The sequence below is a fragment of the Chenopodium album genome, chromosome 6 (assembly GCF_948465745.1).
Source record: "Chenopodium album chromosome 6, dcCheAlbu1.1, whole genome shotgun sequence".
In the NCBI taxonomy this organism is placed as follows: domain Eukaryota; kingdom Viridiplantae; phylum Streptophyta; class Magnoliopsida; order Caryophyllales; family Amaranthaceae; genus Chenopodium; species Chenopodium album.
The window spans coordinates 79074217-79087818 of NC_137839.1; positions in this window are offsets into that span (position 1 = coordinate 79074217).

Consider the following 13602-nt stretch of genomic DNA (forward strand, 5'->3'; position numbering starts at 1 on the left):
TTTTTATCATTAGCAAAGCAATATTGATCAGGGCTAGGGGAATGGCACACATCGTAAGCAAAGGTACTTATCTTATTGAAGTCACTGGCTAATACATCAAGAGAGGCAAGGTCAGCTGCGACCTCACCAGAATTATTAGGACTAGAAGGATAAGGCTCAACAAGAGACTTAGGGTTGAACTCTATAGCAGAAAGAGGGTCAGCCTCAGACTCTAAGGACTCTTCTACAGACTTAGACTCAGACTCGGACTCGGACCCAGACGATTCAGACTCATCAAACATAGGACCCTCGCCAGCGGTTATTTCCAACTTTTCTCCATTTGGCGTAGTGATCCTCAATGTCTTGCGCCATCCCCTTGAAATGTTGTCAGCTTGGACGATTAACTCGGAGGGATCAAACTCCTTGTTTGCTATGACCGCTTGAATGAGCTCAGAGTTATCATTGCAGACCGGCTTGGATTCATTTTTTTCCATTCCAAAAAGGAGGTTAATTCCCAGATCATCAGAGTTCAGGCTGGCTGACTTCTCGACTGTGGAGAGTTTTTCATCGATGAAGTCACAATCGAGAAATACCTCGAATCCTAGTTCACGGATCCCATCATGGACAAATGGTTCGGGGAATTCATAGCATGGGAAGTCTTCCCCTTCTTTGATATACTGGCCGTTGAGAGTCAACGGATATGGATCCATGGCCATTTCTGTCTTTGTGATTCGAGCATTGTTGCGAGCCTTCATTTTCAACGCAGCCTGTTTCAGATCTTCCTTTGTCGGCTCGAATCCTAAGCCGAAAGTGTCCTTCTTGATTGCACTAGGATGGCCCCAAGATTTAGCCATTTCCTTCTTAAGCCCAAGGGTCATTCCAGGAAAGTGACCTTGCTTCTTCAGAATGGCGTGGATACGGGTGTTTGAATAAGGATCGAAGTCGGGATGGCACTTTTCCTCTTCTTCGATTGCAAGAACATCATCTAATGAAAACCCCCAAAGATCTTCATCTTCCTCGTCGTGTTCAACATGGACGATGGGAGTATCAATAACTTGAATGCGCATAGGAGAAGCATCGATGGTAATCGGAACCCCTCCAACTATAGCTTTCACTTTCTGATGAAGCGACGATGGAATCGCCTTTAGCTCATGAAGCCAAGGGCGTCCTAACAGCAGATTGAAAGAGGCCTTAATGTCCACCACCTGAAACTTGGTGCGACGCTCAACGGCCCCAGTGGTTATATTCAGTATGATAGTACCCACGGCTTGACGGCGAGTATTATCGTAAGCTCGAATCCCCTGAGTGGAGGGAGTCAACTCTTCATTCTTTATACCCAACTTCTTTGCAGTACGGAGTGGGCACACATTGATTACAGAGCCATTATCAACCAGGCTCATAGGAACATTCATCTGCCTACACACCACAGTGAGGTGTAAGGCCTTATTATGTTGGTCCCCTTCCGGGGGTAGATCCTTATCAGAAAAGGAAATCAGATTGCTGGTACTCGGCAGCTCAGTAGTGAGGAAGTTGACCAGTCCTTGGGGAGTCATGTTGTCATCGACTCCTATCTTCACCAGAGCATTCATTACAGCCTTTCGATGCTCGTGGGAAGTGGCCAAAATCTTCCATATATTCATCTCCACCTTGGTCTTTTGTAGCTGTTTGACCACATCGCTATTCACAGGGTCGATGGGATCAACTATCGGATTTGATTGTGTGGAGGTGGAGGTGGGTTAGGTTGTTGCAACCGTCCACTTCTAGTGAGAACCTTGACCTCAAGGTCCCCCCAAACATCTTCACTGGTGCCGAGAGATGAACAGGCTATATCTTTGAGATAGATATCTTCATCATCACTATCCCAAATCACATTCACTTCTTTAGTGCTTGAGATAAATACAACTTCTGGCAGAGGTTCATTCACAGGTTGAATGAGTATTGACGGATCAAAGGAGACTTCATCTCCCATGATAGCCAAAGCATCAGAAAGAGGACCTGTTTGAATGTTAGGCTTCTTGCCCCCTGGAGGGACAGGAAGTTGGTTAGCATCTATCAGGTCTTGGATTGCGTCTTTCAGCCTCCAACACTTCTCAGTGTTATGACCCTTGCCTTGATGATACTTGCAATAAGCATTGGGGTCATAGTTGGCGGTCCTATTCTCAGGTCGAGGTTCTGGGAATGGTCCAATTGGCATAATCAGTCCCTTACCATGAAGACGGTCATAAGCAGTATCATAAGTCATTCCCAAAGGCGTATAAATCCTCCTTTGCCTTTGGAATCTTTGAGTAGGAGCATTAAGGGCCAGCACATCATTGATGTTGATATTGTTAGTAGCATTATTGGGCTTAGAAGACGAAGAAGAAGGAGTGTCGTTCTTCTTGTTTTTCCAAGTGCTGCTGTTATTGTTGCTACCAACAGACTTCATCAGTTCATCTTCGATATTGATTCCAATATCGTATACAGCTTCAAAGGTACTTAAAGGCAGAAACTTCAAGTGTTGCTTGTATTTATGCGTCAGATTGGCAATGAACAAGCGAACCATTTCCTTCTCCTTGGGAGGGTCTACCAGGAGCGCAGCTGTTTCTCTCCACCTGCTTAGGTAAGTAGTGAAGCCTTCATTCTCTTTCTGTTTGAGAATGGAGAGTTCACGTTCAGAAGTCTTGGCCTGAATGTTGCACTTGTATCGGTTCATAAAGCTTTCAGCAACATCTTCCCAGGTCGCGACATGCTTGGATTCTAGGGAATAGAACCACTGTTGACAGGCATGCTCTAAGGAAAGAGGAAACACCGTAGGGAAGAGTGTCACATCTACTCCATTAAGAGTCATAGTTGCATAAAAAGCCTTCAAATGGAACAGCGGGTTATCAGTAGGCTTGAACTTGGGAATATCAGTAGTGGAAAACTTTTCAGGGAGTTTCTCTCTTATGGACGAGGAAGTGATAGGCTGTTCCACATAAGTGAACTCTTCTGAAATCTTACTCATCTGTTCCTTGATCTTGTCCATCGCAGCAGCAGTAACACTGTTTTGCTTGTCTTGCTCTACAGTGCTGACTCTAGTAGTGAGTGTCTGCATCATGGCAGACAACCTTTCGATTGTCCTGTTGAGGTTCTCGATGTCTTCCTTAGTGGCCATTGGTTGAAAGTAGACTGGAGACGGATCTTGTGGAGATGACTGAGGTGGTTTCCTTGTACGCCTCTTTGGTACGAGAGGTTGTTGAGGTATGGACTCGAACCGTAACAATCTACCCTTGCTTCTTGCCCAAGCGCTGTGACACCGAAACAAATACACCTTTAATGACCACACTTAACCTTAACCTATCCGGATTAAAAAAAGAAAAAGAAAAAAAAAATTTGAAGTTCTACTTATTGTTTTTTTTTTTTGTTATTATAAAAAAAAAAGAAAAACATGGGAGGATACCATCCGACTTACTCCGAAAAAAAAAAACGACACAAAAACGAGACTTCCCTAAAATACGGTCAAAAGTGGTGTACGACTAAAAAAAGAAAAGTGTGTGGACATAACATGTAAGTGATTAGGTGAGGTTATAGACGCGTGTTTTGACCGTATAACTAGACACGACTCAATACTGGACACAAAAATCGAGAAAAAAGACTGACGGGACACTTTCCTGGGCACCGTGTCACGGTGCAGACTGGCGTGACACAGTTAAGCCTACCGTCAGACGGTAGCCTTTACCGTGTCACGGCACTGTTCACCGTGACACGGCAGAAAATGCCGTGACACGGTGCGCAGTTCCAGGTCAGTTTTGTAATTTTTTTTCAGATTTTAATCGATTTTAAGTCCGTACTAATTACTATGTGAGAATAAAAACCCTCGGTCATGGGTCAAACAAAAAAGCAAACACATTAGGGTTAGCACCGAACAAACACATAGCATTTAGGCACGATGATGTAAAAAAGTTCACAACCTAAAGTCAAGGTCTATGTTCAACTATTGGTCAAGCTTTGGGTGTCAAAAGGGTACCATGGTTAAGAGTTTGGACGCGTTAGCAAGGCAGCCTCCCTTGAGGGTGTATGTCAACGGGCGGCTCCGTGAGTTCGTGATGAAATCGAACTCGACTCCATGGTTTGGGTGGATTTAATAACTCGGATGAACCCTTATTGCCATGAGCGTTTTTGGGTTGATAGAGCTTAAATCCCCCGGGGCTAAGACGCATGTAGAACACATACGTTTTTTCAGAAAAATCGAAGGAAGTCGACTGTGAGAAAAGAAAATAAGCCACCAGACGGATTTTAAGACTGCCGTGACACGGCAGTCAGAAAATCTGACTGGTGCCCTGTTTGCTTTTGCGCGCAATCAAGTTATCCAATTTTTCCTACGGGACAGACCTGAATGCGACGTTAAAACGTCTATGCAGATGCAAAAATGCCAAATTAATCACAGGGATATTTTTTCAAGAATCTTTCAAGTCTCATCCACTCATCTTAATTAAATACCGATCACTCAAATCGATAAATAATTAAGAATCCTCCCCATTGGAGTCGCCAAATTGTAGGCGTCGCTCGAAGTGCGCCTACTTTAAAAGCATGTTGTGAATATGCTTGGCACTCATAGGAAGTGGGAATTGACATTACGATTAGGGACAAATAAAGTAGGGAGCCGCCAACAAGTTTTTAAGGAACTTGTAAACCGTTCACGGATCATAAAAAGGCAACCACGATAAAGGGACAACGAAGGCAACAATTGACCCGTGAAGGTTACACCCCATTCATAATCCATGAGATTATTAACTCCATATGGTTCGGAACCACGAAAGGAGGATCGGGGATGATGGTACGAAGTGAGTCATGGAGTCACATTGGTTCGGAACCACGAAAGGAGGATCGGGGATGATGGTACGAAGTGAGTCATGGAGTCACATTCGCCCGTATTGGCCTCTACTCGATTCTTATATTGAAAAGCATTCCTGTGATCTCAAAGGCATACAAACAATAATTCAATTCGCTCCAAACTATTATTTAACTAAATTGGTTCAAAATTAATGCACACATAATTCTAAAAATTTGGTGATCACTTGATTAAACAACAAGATTAAAAAGGAACCTAAACCGGTTGTCCAAATTATCTTATTAGTCGTGATTTTCAATTACATATTCCCTTTAAACACGCAATATGGTGATCAAAATAAATAATAGAATCAATATAAAAAAACCAATTTAATCATAATTCTAACAACATAAAAATCGTTAGAAAAATAACAATAATAAAAAGAGCATGATCCTTAATTTGAATCTGTTTGTTTGCAACTACAAAACAATAAACGAGTTAGTAACTTCAAGGAAATAATAACACAATAATTAAATTAAATTAAATAAAAACAAGGTTAATTTTGGGGCCAAACCCTCAAACGATTCTACCTTTCACGCCTTGGTTTAAGGACAGAACGTCGAGTAAAATATGGACTCCTTTGAGTGCTTGAAGAAGGAATTTTGAAGTGAAAAGGGTAGGCTAGTGTTTAGGTTAAGAGCATAGAAGAGAGAAAATAAGAATAATCGAATTCTCGTTGCCCCGTTCATCAGGAATGAGGGGGTATTTATAGGGAAATGTGCTGAGGGAGCGCACGGAACCCTAAAATGATAAAAACCCTAAAAAAGTATCCCGTGAAACGGTCAGACTGTACCGTGACACGGTTAGACTGTACCGTCAGACGGTACAAGTTCCCGTGACACGGTCAATTTTGGAGTGTCGCGGGAAATTTTCAGAAAACGGAACGGAAAACGCGTCAAGGGTTTACGCGGAAAGGACACGGAACTTCCCGTGTCACGGCAGACCTCCCGTGTCACGGGAAGTCCCACCGTCAGACGGGAAGAGTTCCCGTGACACGGTCAGTTCCAGTCCATTTTTCCGTCTAAATTCATTTTTAACCCTAATTTCTTTCGGCTTTCTAAGTGCCGATTGATAATTTCGGGCTTTTTTCTGACTTTTATTATTCGGGCTAAAATAAGAAAATAATAAATAAAAATAAATAAAATATTTGGGCCAAAAATAATAAATAATAAAATAATAAAATAAAAAGGGTTGGGCTTAAAGTTAATTAACAAGTTCGGGCTAAAATTAAAACTATGCTTTTATCAAACACCAAGACTGATCCATGGACCTTTCAAAAAATATGAATTTAATAAAATACGATTTTTTAAGCACTCTCGGGATTAAATACTAAACCCGACCAATAGCGGCGGTGAAAGGTTATTTATCATCGAGTTTGGTTTTGGGGAGACATTTTTAGGTGTCTACAGGTTCATATGGGATATGCCGTGTTTATGATCAATCTTCGGCCATTGACATCACTATTTATTCACATAGCAATACTGGAGAAGTAGTTTTCAGGTTATTTAGGCCATGATATTTCAATTCAGTGTAGTTCTAATTAGTTAAGTTCAGTTCATGTCTATCTCAGTCCTAAAGAACAGGACCTTAACGTTAGGAATTCTACGCTGGCCTTAGCTTAGAAATACTAACATGAAAGTCAATCAGATCCACGTACTCTCTAAGCCAATTTTTTTTGTAATTTGGGTGAAATAAGAAATTTATTCTTAAATGATTCTCCAATGGGGGTATTATCTGTTTGCATCGATTTAATCACATTTTTAATAGTCACTATTCCCTTAAAGTCACAGATGCATTACCTTGAATAACTAATCTTTTAAGTACAGTATTAGAAATGGTTATATATATGCTGTGAAACACGTGCTCTTGTGTGCCTTCAATGGTGCATTTGCATTTTTGCCCTCATTTTGAGGTCTAGTAGATTGTGAAATATATTCATATTTTCAGCTGAATTTCTAGGTTTCCAAATTCTCTTTCATGTGATCATGTCCATTAATTAATGATTTATATACAGTAACTAAAATTAAACATTTGGTTAGGTTGTCTTTATTAAATAGTCCAAGAATCTTGTTTAGTCAACTAATTGATTTAATTTCACACTTCAAGGCAGAGAGCTTAAGCCACCAACCCTCTTAAACATTACACTTGTTTTAAATTAATTTTTTGAATATTAGTTTGGTAGGCAGAGCTCTAACTGTCATATTGATCCTAAGTTTGGAGTGTAGTACTTGATCCAAAGTTTGGAGTCTGCTAAATTTTTGTATTCAACATTTGCAATGTGACTAGTTTCTGGCAGAGTTCTTGGTCACAGCTAGACCAAGTAGTTGCATGTATCCCATTGTTTGCTTATCTATTGATGTTAACTCAACTTCTTTCCGCTTTACATTTGTCTGAGAAAGAATCCATAATCCCTTCTTCTAATATAGAGTCAATTACCTATTTACCTTTACGCTGGTTTTGATTGATTTCGGCTTGCACTAATGGTGATGCTTCTCGGAGGAGCTCAAACCTAAATCCTTGTTTTATCGAGATATGATTTTGGCTGGCTATTACCATTAGGGAGAATGCTAGCTGAATTCTGAAATTAGCAGCTGATCATGCTTGTCAATTGTCACTAAGGATTGTACATTCTCAAAATTGGTTGACATTCTTATCTTAATTTTGATAAGTAATGTGTAACACATAACTCTTAAGGTTTGTAATATATTAATCTTTTGTACAAACGGGTGAACTTTTTCACTCTTACGCTTTATTTGGATGGAAGAAAATGGAAGGAAGGGGAAGGAAGGGAAAGGGAGGGATGCATCCTCCCTTGTTTGGGTAACATATGAAGGGAGGGAAGAGAAGGGAAATGGAAGGATGCATTATCCTTCCCACTTTAATAAACCAAATCCTTCCATTGTTGAAGAGATTTGGAAGGAAAGTACAAGCTTGTGCTCTCCCTCCCCTTCATATCCTCCCCCTTCCATCTTCATCCCTTCCCTCCCTTTCCCTCTTAGTTTTCTATCCAAAAAAATTGTTAATGAATGATGATGGCGATCTTCAATGTGTACAAGATATAATTTTTCCTTCTATGTTTCCTTGACAGATTCATCCTGGGCTGATGTTGATTGGTTTTATTATAATTGGTGGTGAAGGTAATCACTAATTTTGATAAATCAGAAATCTAGTATTGCATGAGTGCATGTTGTTGCACTAATCCTTAGTATTGTTGGTGTTTGAGACTTTAAGTTGCTTTTAAGTACCTAAGAGAAAGCTGAATAGCTGATAGCCTATGGAAGAAGACTGATCTACATGTGGATAACATCACTAAAGAAATACAGTTTACTGTAAAGAATAGGATTACACAAATTGTTAGACAGGATACTCATACTAGGGACCTTGATTGGTTCAATGCTTTGTAATTAGATGGATTCATTCTGTGTATAGGGGATTTGATTCTTATGTTTGAAGGTTTTGCATTGCTTAGTAGGTCTGCAGCACTATGCCTTCTACCGGCACTGTCAAATGTTGAACCGCCCATTTAGGTGCCTAACACACGCTCAATAGTCAATTCATTATATGGGTGGGCCCTTCTTCCAGTATACTCTCTCTTATATGGATTGCCAGGTTGACGACTAGCCCGTGCGATGCACGATTTGTAAATTTTTCTTGGATTTACTTTACAACTAATGATAAGTAATAAAATGAGCTTTGCAAATACCTTATTGTTAGTATATGAATTATTCCTTAAAAAGTTATTTACTACCTTTGTCTCCATTGTATTAATACGCACTTTTTATACCTTTTATACCTCTTCACTCCGTCTAAATATACTTGCAACAATAATAGTATTTGGGGGTTTTCGTGGGCAATTTTTTCCTTAATGGTAGAAAAGTGTTGAAAATTTTGTTTTAATAGTCAATTATTGATTCAATTAGCTTTGTTTGAATGCAATTAGCTTTGTTTGAATGAGTTTAGCTTTGAATTGAATCAATTAGCTTTGTTTGAATGCAATTAGCTTCTTTTGATTATATTTGCTTTGTTTGAATGTGTTAAGCTTTGAATTGATTCAATTAGCTTTGTTTGAATGTGTATAGCTTAGAATTGAATCAATTATCTTTGTTTGAATGCAATTAGCTTCGTTTGATTCTATTAGCTTGGTTTTAATGTGTTTAGCTTTGAATTGAATCAATTAGCTTTGTTTGAATGTGTTTAGCTTTGAATTGAATCAATTAGCTTTGTTTGAATGCAGTTAGCTTCGTTTGATTCTATTAGCTTTGTTTGAATGTGTTGAGCTTTGAATTGATTCAATTAGCTTTGTTTGAATGTGTTTAGCTTTGAATTGAATCAATTACCTTTGTTTGAATGCAGTTAGCTTCGTTTGATTAAATTAGATTTGTTTTAATGTGTTTAGCTTTGAATTGATTTAATTAGCTTTGTTTGAATGCAATTAGCTTTGTTTAATTGTATTAGCTTTGTTTGAATGTGTTTAGCTTTGAATTGATTCAATTAGCTTTGTTTGAATGTGTTTAGCTTTGAATTTACTCAATTAGCTTTGTTTGAATGCAATTAGCTTTGTTTGATTGAATTATCTTTGTTTGAATGAGTTTAGCTTTGAATTGAGTCAATTAGCTTTGTTTGAATGCAATTAGCTTCGTTTGTTTCTATTTGCTTTGTTTGAATGTGTTTAGCTTTTAATTGACTCAATTAGCTTTGTTTGAATGTGTTTAGATTAGAATTGAATCAATTACCTTTGTTTGAATGCAATTAGCTTCGTTTGATTCTATTATCTTTGTTTGAATGTGTTTAGCTTTGAATTGATTCAATTAGCTTTGTTTGAATATGTTTAGCTTTGAGTTGAATCAATTACCTTTGTTTGAATGCAGTTAGCTTCGTTTGATTCAAATAGCTTTGTTTGAATGTGTTTAGCTTCGAATTGATTCAATTAGCTTTGTTTGAATGCAATTAGCTTTGTTTGATTGTATTAGCTTTGTTTGAATGCAATTAGCTTTGTTTGAGTGAATTATCTTTATTTGAATGAGTTTAGCATTGAATTGAGTTAATTTGCTTTGTTTGAATGTAATTAGCTTCGTTTGATTCTATTTGCTTTGTTTGAATGTGTTTAGCTTTGAATTGATTCAATTAGCTTTGTTTAAATGTGTTTAGATTAGAATTGAATTAATTACCTTTGTTTAAATGCAATTAGCTTTGTTTGATTCTATTAGCTTTGTTTGAATGTGTTTAGCTTTGAATTGATTCAATTAGCTTTGTTTGAATGTGTTTAGCTTTGACTTGAATCAATTACCTTTGTTTGAATGCAGTTAGCTTCGTTTGAATCAATTAGCTTTGTTTGAATGTGTTTAACTTTGAGTTGATTCAATTAGCTTTGTTTGAATGCAATTAACTTTGTTTGATTGTATTAGCTTTGTTTAAATGTGTTTAGCTTTGATTTGATTCAATTAGCTTTGTTTGAATGTGTTTAGCTTTGAATTGATTCAATTAGCTTTGTTTGAATGCAATTAGCTTTGTTTGATTGAATTAGCTTTGTTTGAATGAGTTTTGCTTTGAATTGAATCAATTAGCATTGTTTGAATGCAATTAGCTTCGTTTTATTCTATTTGCTTTTTTTGAATGTGTTTAGCTTTGAATTGTTTCAATTAGCTTTGTTTGAAAGCAATTAGCTTTGTTTGATTGTATTAACTTTGTTTGAATGTGTTTAGCTTTGAATTGAATCAATTAGCTTTGTTTTAATGTGTTTTTCTTTGACTTGATTCAATTAGCTTTGTTTGAATGCAATTACTTTGTTTGATTGACTTAGCTTTGTTTGAATGTGTTTAGCTTTGAATTGAATCAATTACCTTTGTTTGAATGCAATTAGCTTCGTTTGATTCTATTAGCTTTGTTTGAATGTGTTTAGCTTTTAATTGATTCAATTAGCTTTGTTTGAAAGCAATTAGCTTTGTTTGATTGTATTAACTTTGTTTGAATGTGTTTAGCTTTGAATTGATTCAATTAGCTTTGTTTGAATGTGTTTAGCTTTGAATTTATTCAACTAGCTTTTTTTGAATGCAATTAGCTTTGTTTGATTGAATTATCTTTGTTTGAATGAGTTTAGCTTTGAATTGAGTCAATTAGCTTTGTTTGAATGCAATTAGCTTCGTTTGTTTCTATTTGCTTTGTTTGAATGTGTTTAGCTTTTAATTGACTCAATTAGCTTTGTTTGAATGTGTTTAGATTAGAATTGAATCAATTACCTTTGTTTGAATGCAATTAGCTTCGTTTGATTCTATTATCTTTGTTTGAATGTGTTTAGCTTTGAATTGATTCAATTAGCTTTGTTTGAATATGTTTAGCTTTGAGTTGAATCAATTACCTTTGTTTGAATGCAGTTAGCTTCGTTTGATTCAAATAGCTTTGTTTGAATGTGTTTAGCTTCGAATTGATTCAATTAGCTTTGTTTGAATGCAATTAGCTTTGTTTGATTGTATTAGCTTTGTTTGAATGCAATTAGCTTTGTTTGAGTGAATTATCTTTATTTGAATGAGTTTAGCATTGAATTGAGTTAATTTGCTTTGTTTGAATGCAATTAGCTTCGTTTGATTCTATTTGCTTTGTTTGAATGTGTTTAGCTTTGAATTGATTCAATTAGCTTTGTTTAAATGTGTTTAGATTAGAATTGAATTAATTACCTTTGTTTGAATGCATTTAGCTTTGTTTGATTCTATTAGCTTTGTTTGAATGTGTTTTGCTTTGAATTGATTCAATTAGATTTGTTTGAATGTGTTTAGCTTTGACTTGAATCAATTACCTTTGTTTGAATGCAGTTAGCTTCGTTTGAATCAATTAGCTTTGTTTGAATGTGTTTAGCTTTGAGTTGATTCAATTAGCTTTGTTTGAATGCAATTAACTTTGTTTGATTGTATTAGCTTTGTTTAAATGTGTTTTGCTTTGATTTGACTCAATTAGCTTTGTTTGAATGTGTTTAGCTTTGAATTGATTCAATTAGCTTTGTTTGAATGCAATTAGCTTTGTTTGATTGAATTAGCTTTGTTTGAATGAGTTTTGCTTTGAATTGAATCAATTAGCTTTGTTTGAATGCAATTAGCTTCGTTTTATTCTATTTGATTTTTTTGAATGTGTTTAGCTTTGAATTGTTTCAATTAGCTTTGTTTGAAAGCAATTAGCTTTGTTTGATTGTATTAACTTTGTTTGAATGTGTTTAGCTTTGAATTGAATCAATTAGCTTTGTTTTAATGTGTTTTGCTTTGACTTGATTCAATTAGCTTTGTTTGAATGCAATTACTTTGTTTGATTGACTTAGCTTTGTTTGAATGTGTTTAGCTTTGAATTGAATCAATTTCCTTTGTTTGAATGCAATTAGCTTCGTTTGATTCTATTAGCTTTGTTTGAATGTGTTTAGCTTTGAATTGATTCAATTAGCTTTATTTGAAAGCAATTAGCTTTGTTTGATTGTATTAACTTTGTTTGAATGTGTTTAGCTTTGAATTGATTCAATTAGCTTTGTTTGAATGTGTTTAGCTTTGAATTTATTCAATTAGCTTTTTTTGAATGCAATTAGCTTTGTTTGATTGAATTATCTTTGTTTGAATGAGTTTCGCTTTGAATTGAGTCAATTAGCTTTGTTTGAATGCAATTAGCTTCGTTTGATTCTATTTGCTTTGTTTGAATGTGTTTAGCTTTGAATTGATTCAATTAGCTTTGTTTGAATGTGTTTAGATTAGAATTGAATCAATTACCTTTGTTTGAATGCAATTAGCTTCGTTTGATTCTATAAGCTTTGTTTGAATGTGTTTAGCTTTGAATTGATTCAATTAGCTTTGTTTGAATATGTTTAGCTTTGAATTGAATCAATTTCCTTTGTTTGAATGCAGTTAGCTTCGTTTGATTCAATTAGCTTTGTTTGAATGTGTTTAGCTTCGAATTTATTCAATTAGCTTTGTTTGAATGCAATTAGCTTAGTTTGATTGTATTAGCTTTGTTTGAATGCAATTAGCTTTGTTTGAGTTAATTATCTTTGTTTGAATGAGTTTAGCATTGAATTGAGTTAATTTGCTTTGTTTGAATGCAATTAGCTTCGTTTGATTCTATTTGCTTTGTTTGAATGTGTTTAGCTTTGAATTGATTCAATTAGCTTTGTTTGAATGTGTTTAGATTAGAATTGATTTAATTACCTTTGTTTGAATGCAATTAGCTTCGTTTGATTCTATTAGCTTTGTTTGAATGTGTTTAGCTTTGAATTGATTCAATTAGCTTTGTTTGAATGTGTTTCGCTTTGAATTGAATCAATTACCTTTGTTTGAATGCAGTTAGCTTCGTTTGAATCAATTAGCTTTGTTTGAATGTGTTTAGCTTTGAATTGATTCAATTAGCTTTGTTTGAATGCAATAAGCTTTGTTTGATTGTATAAGCTTTGTTTGAATGTGTTTAGCTTTGAATTGATTCAATTAGCTTTGTTTTAATGTGTTTAGCTTTGAATTGATTCAATTAGCTTTGTTTGAATGCAATTAGCTTTGTTTGAATGAGTTTTGCTTTGAATTGAATCAATTAGCTTTGTTTGAATGCAATTAGCTTCGTTTTATTCTATTTGCTTTTTTTGAATGTGTTTAGCTTTGAATTGTTTCAATTAGCTTTGTTTGAAAGCAATTAGCTTTGTTTGATTGTATTAACTTTGTTTGAATGTGTTTAGCTTTGAATTGAATCAATTAGCTTTGTTTTAATGTGTTTAGCTTTAAATTGATTCAATTAGCTTTGTTTGAATGCAATTAGCTTTG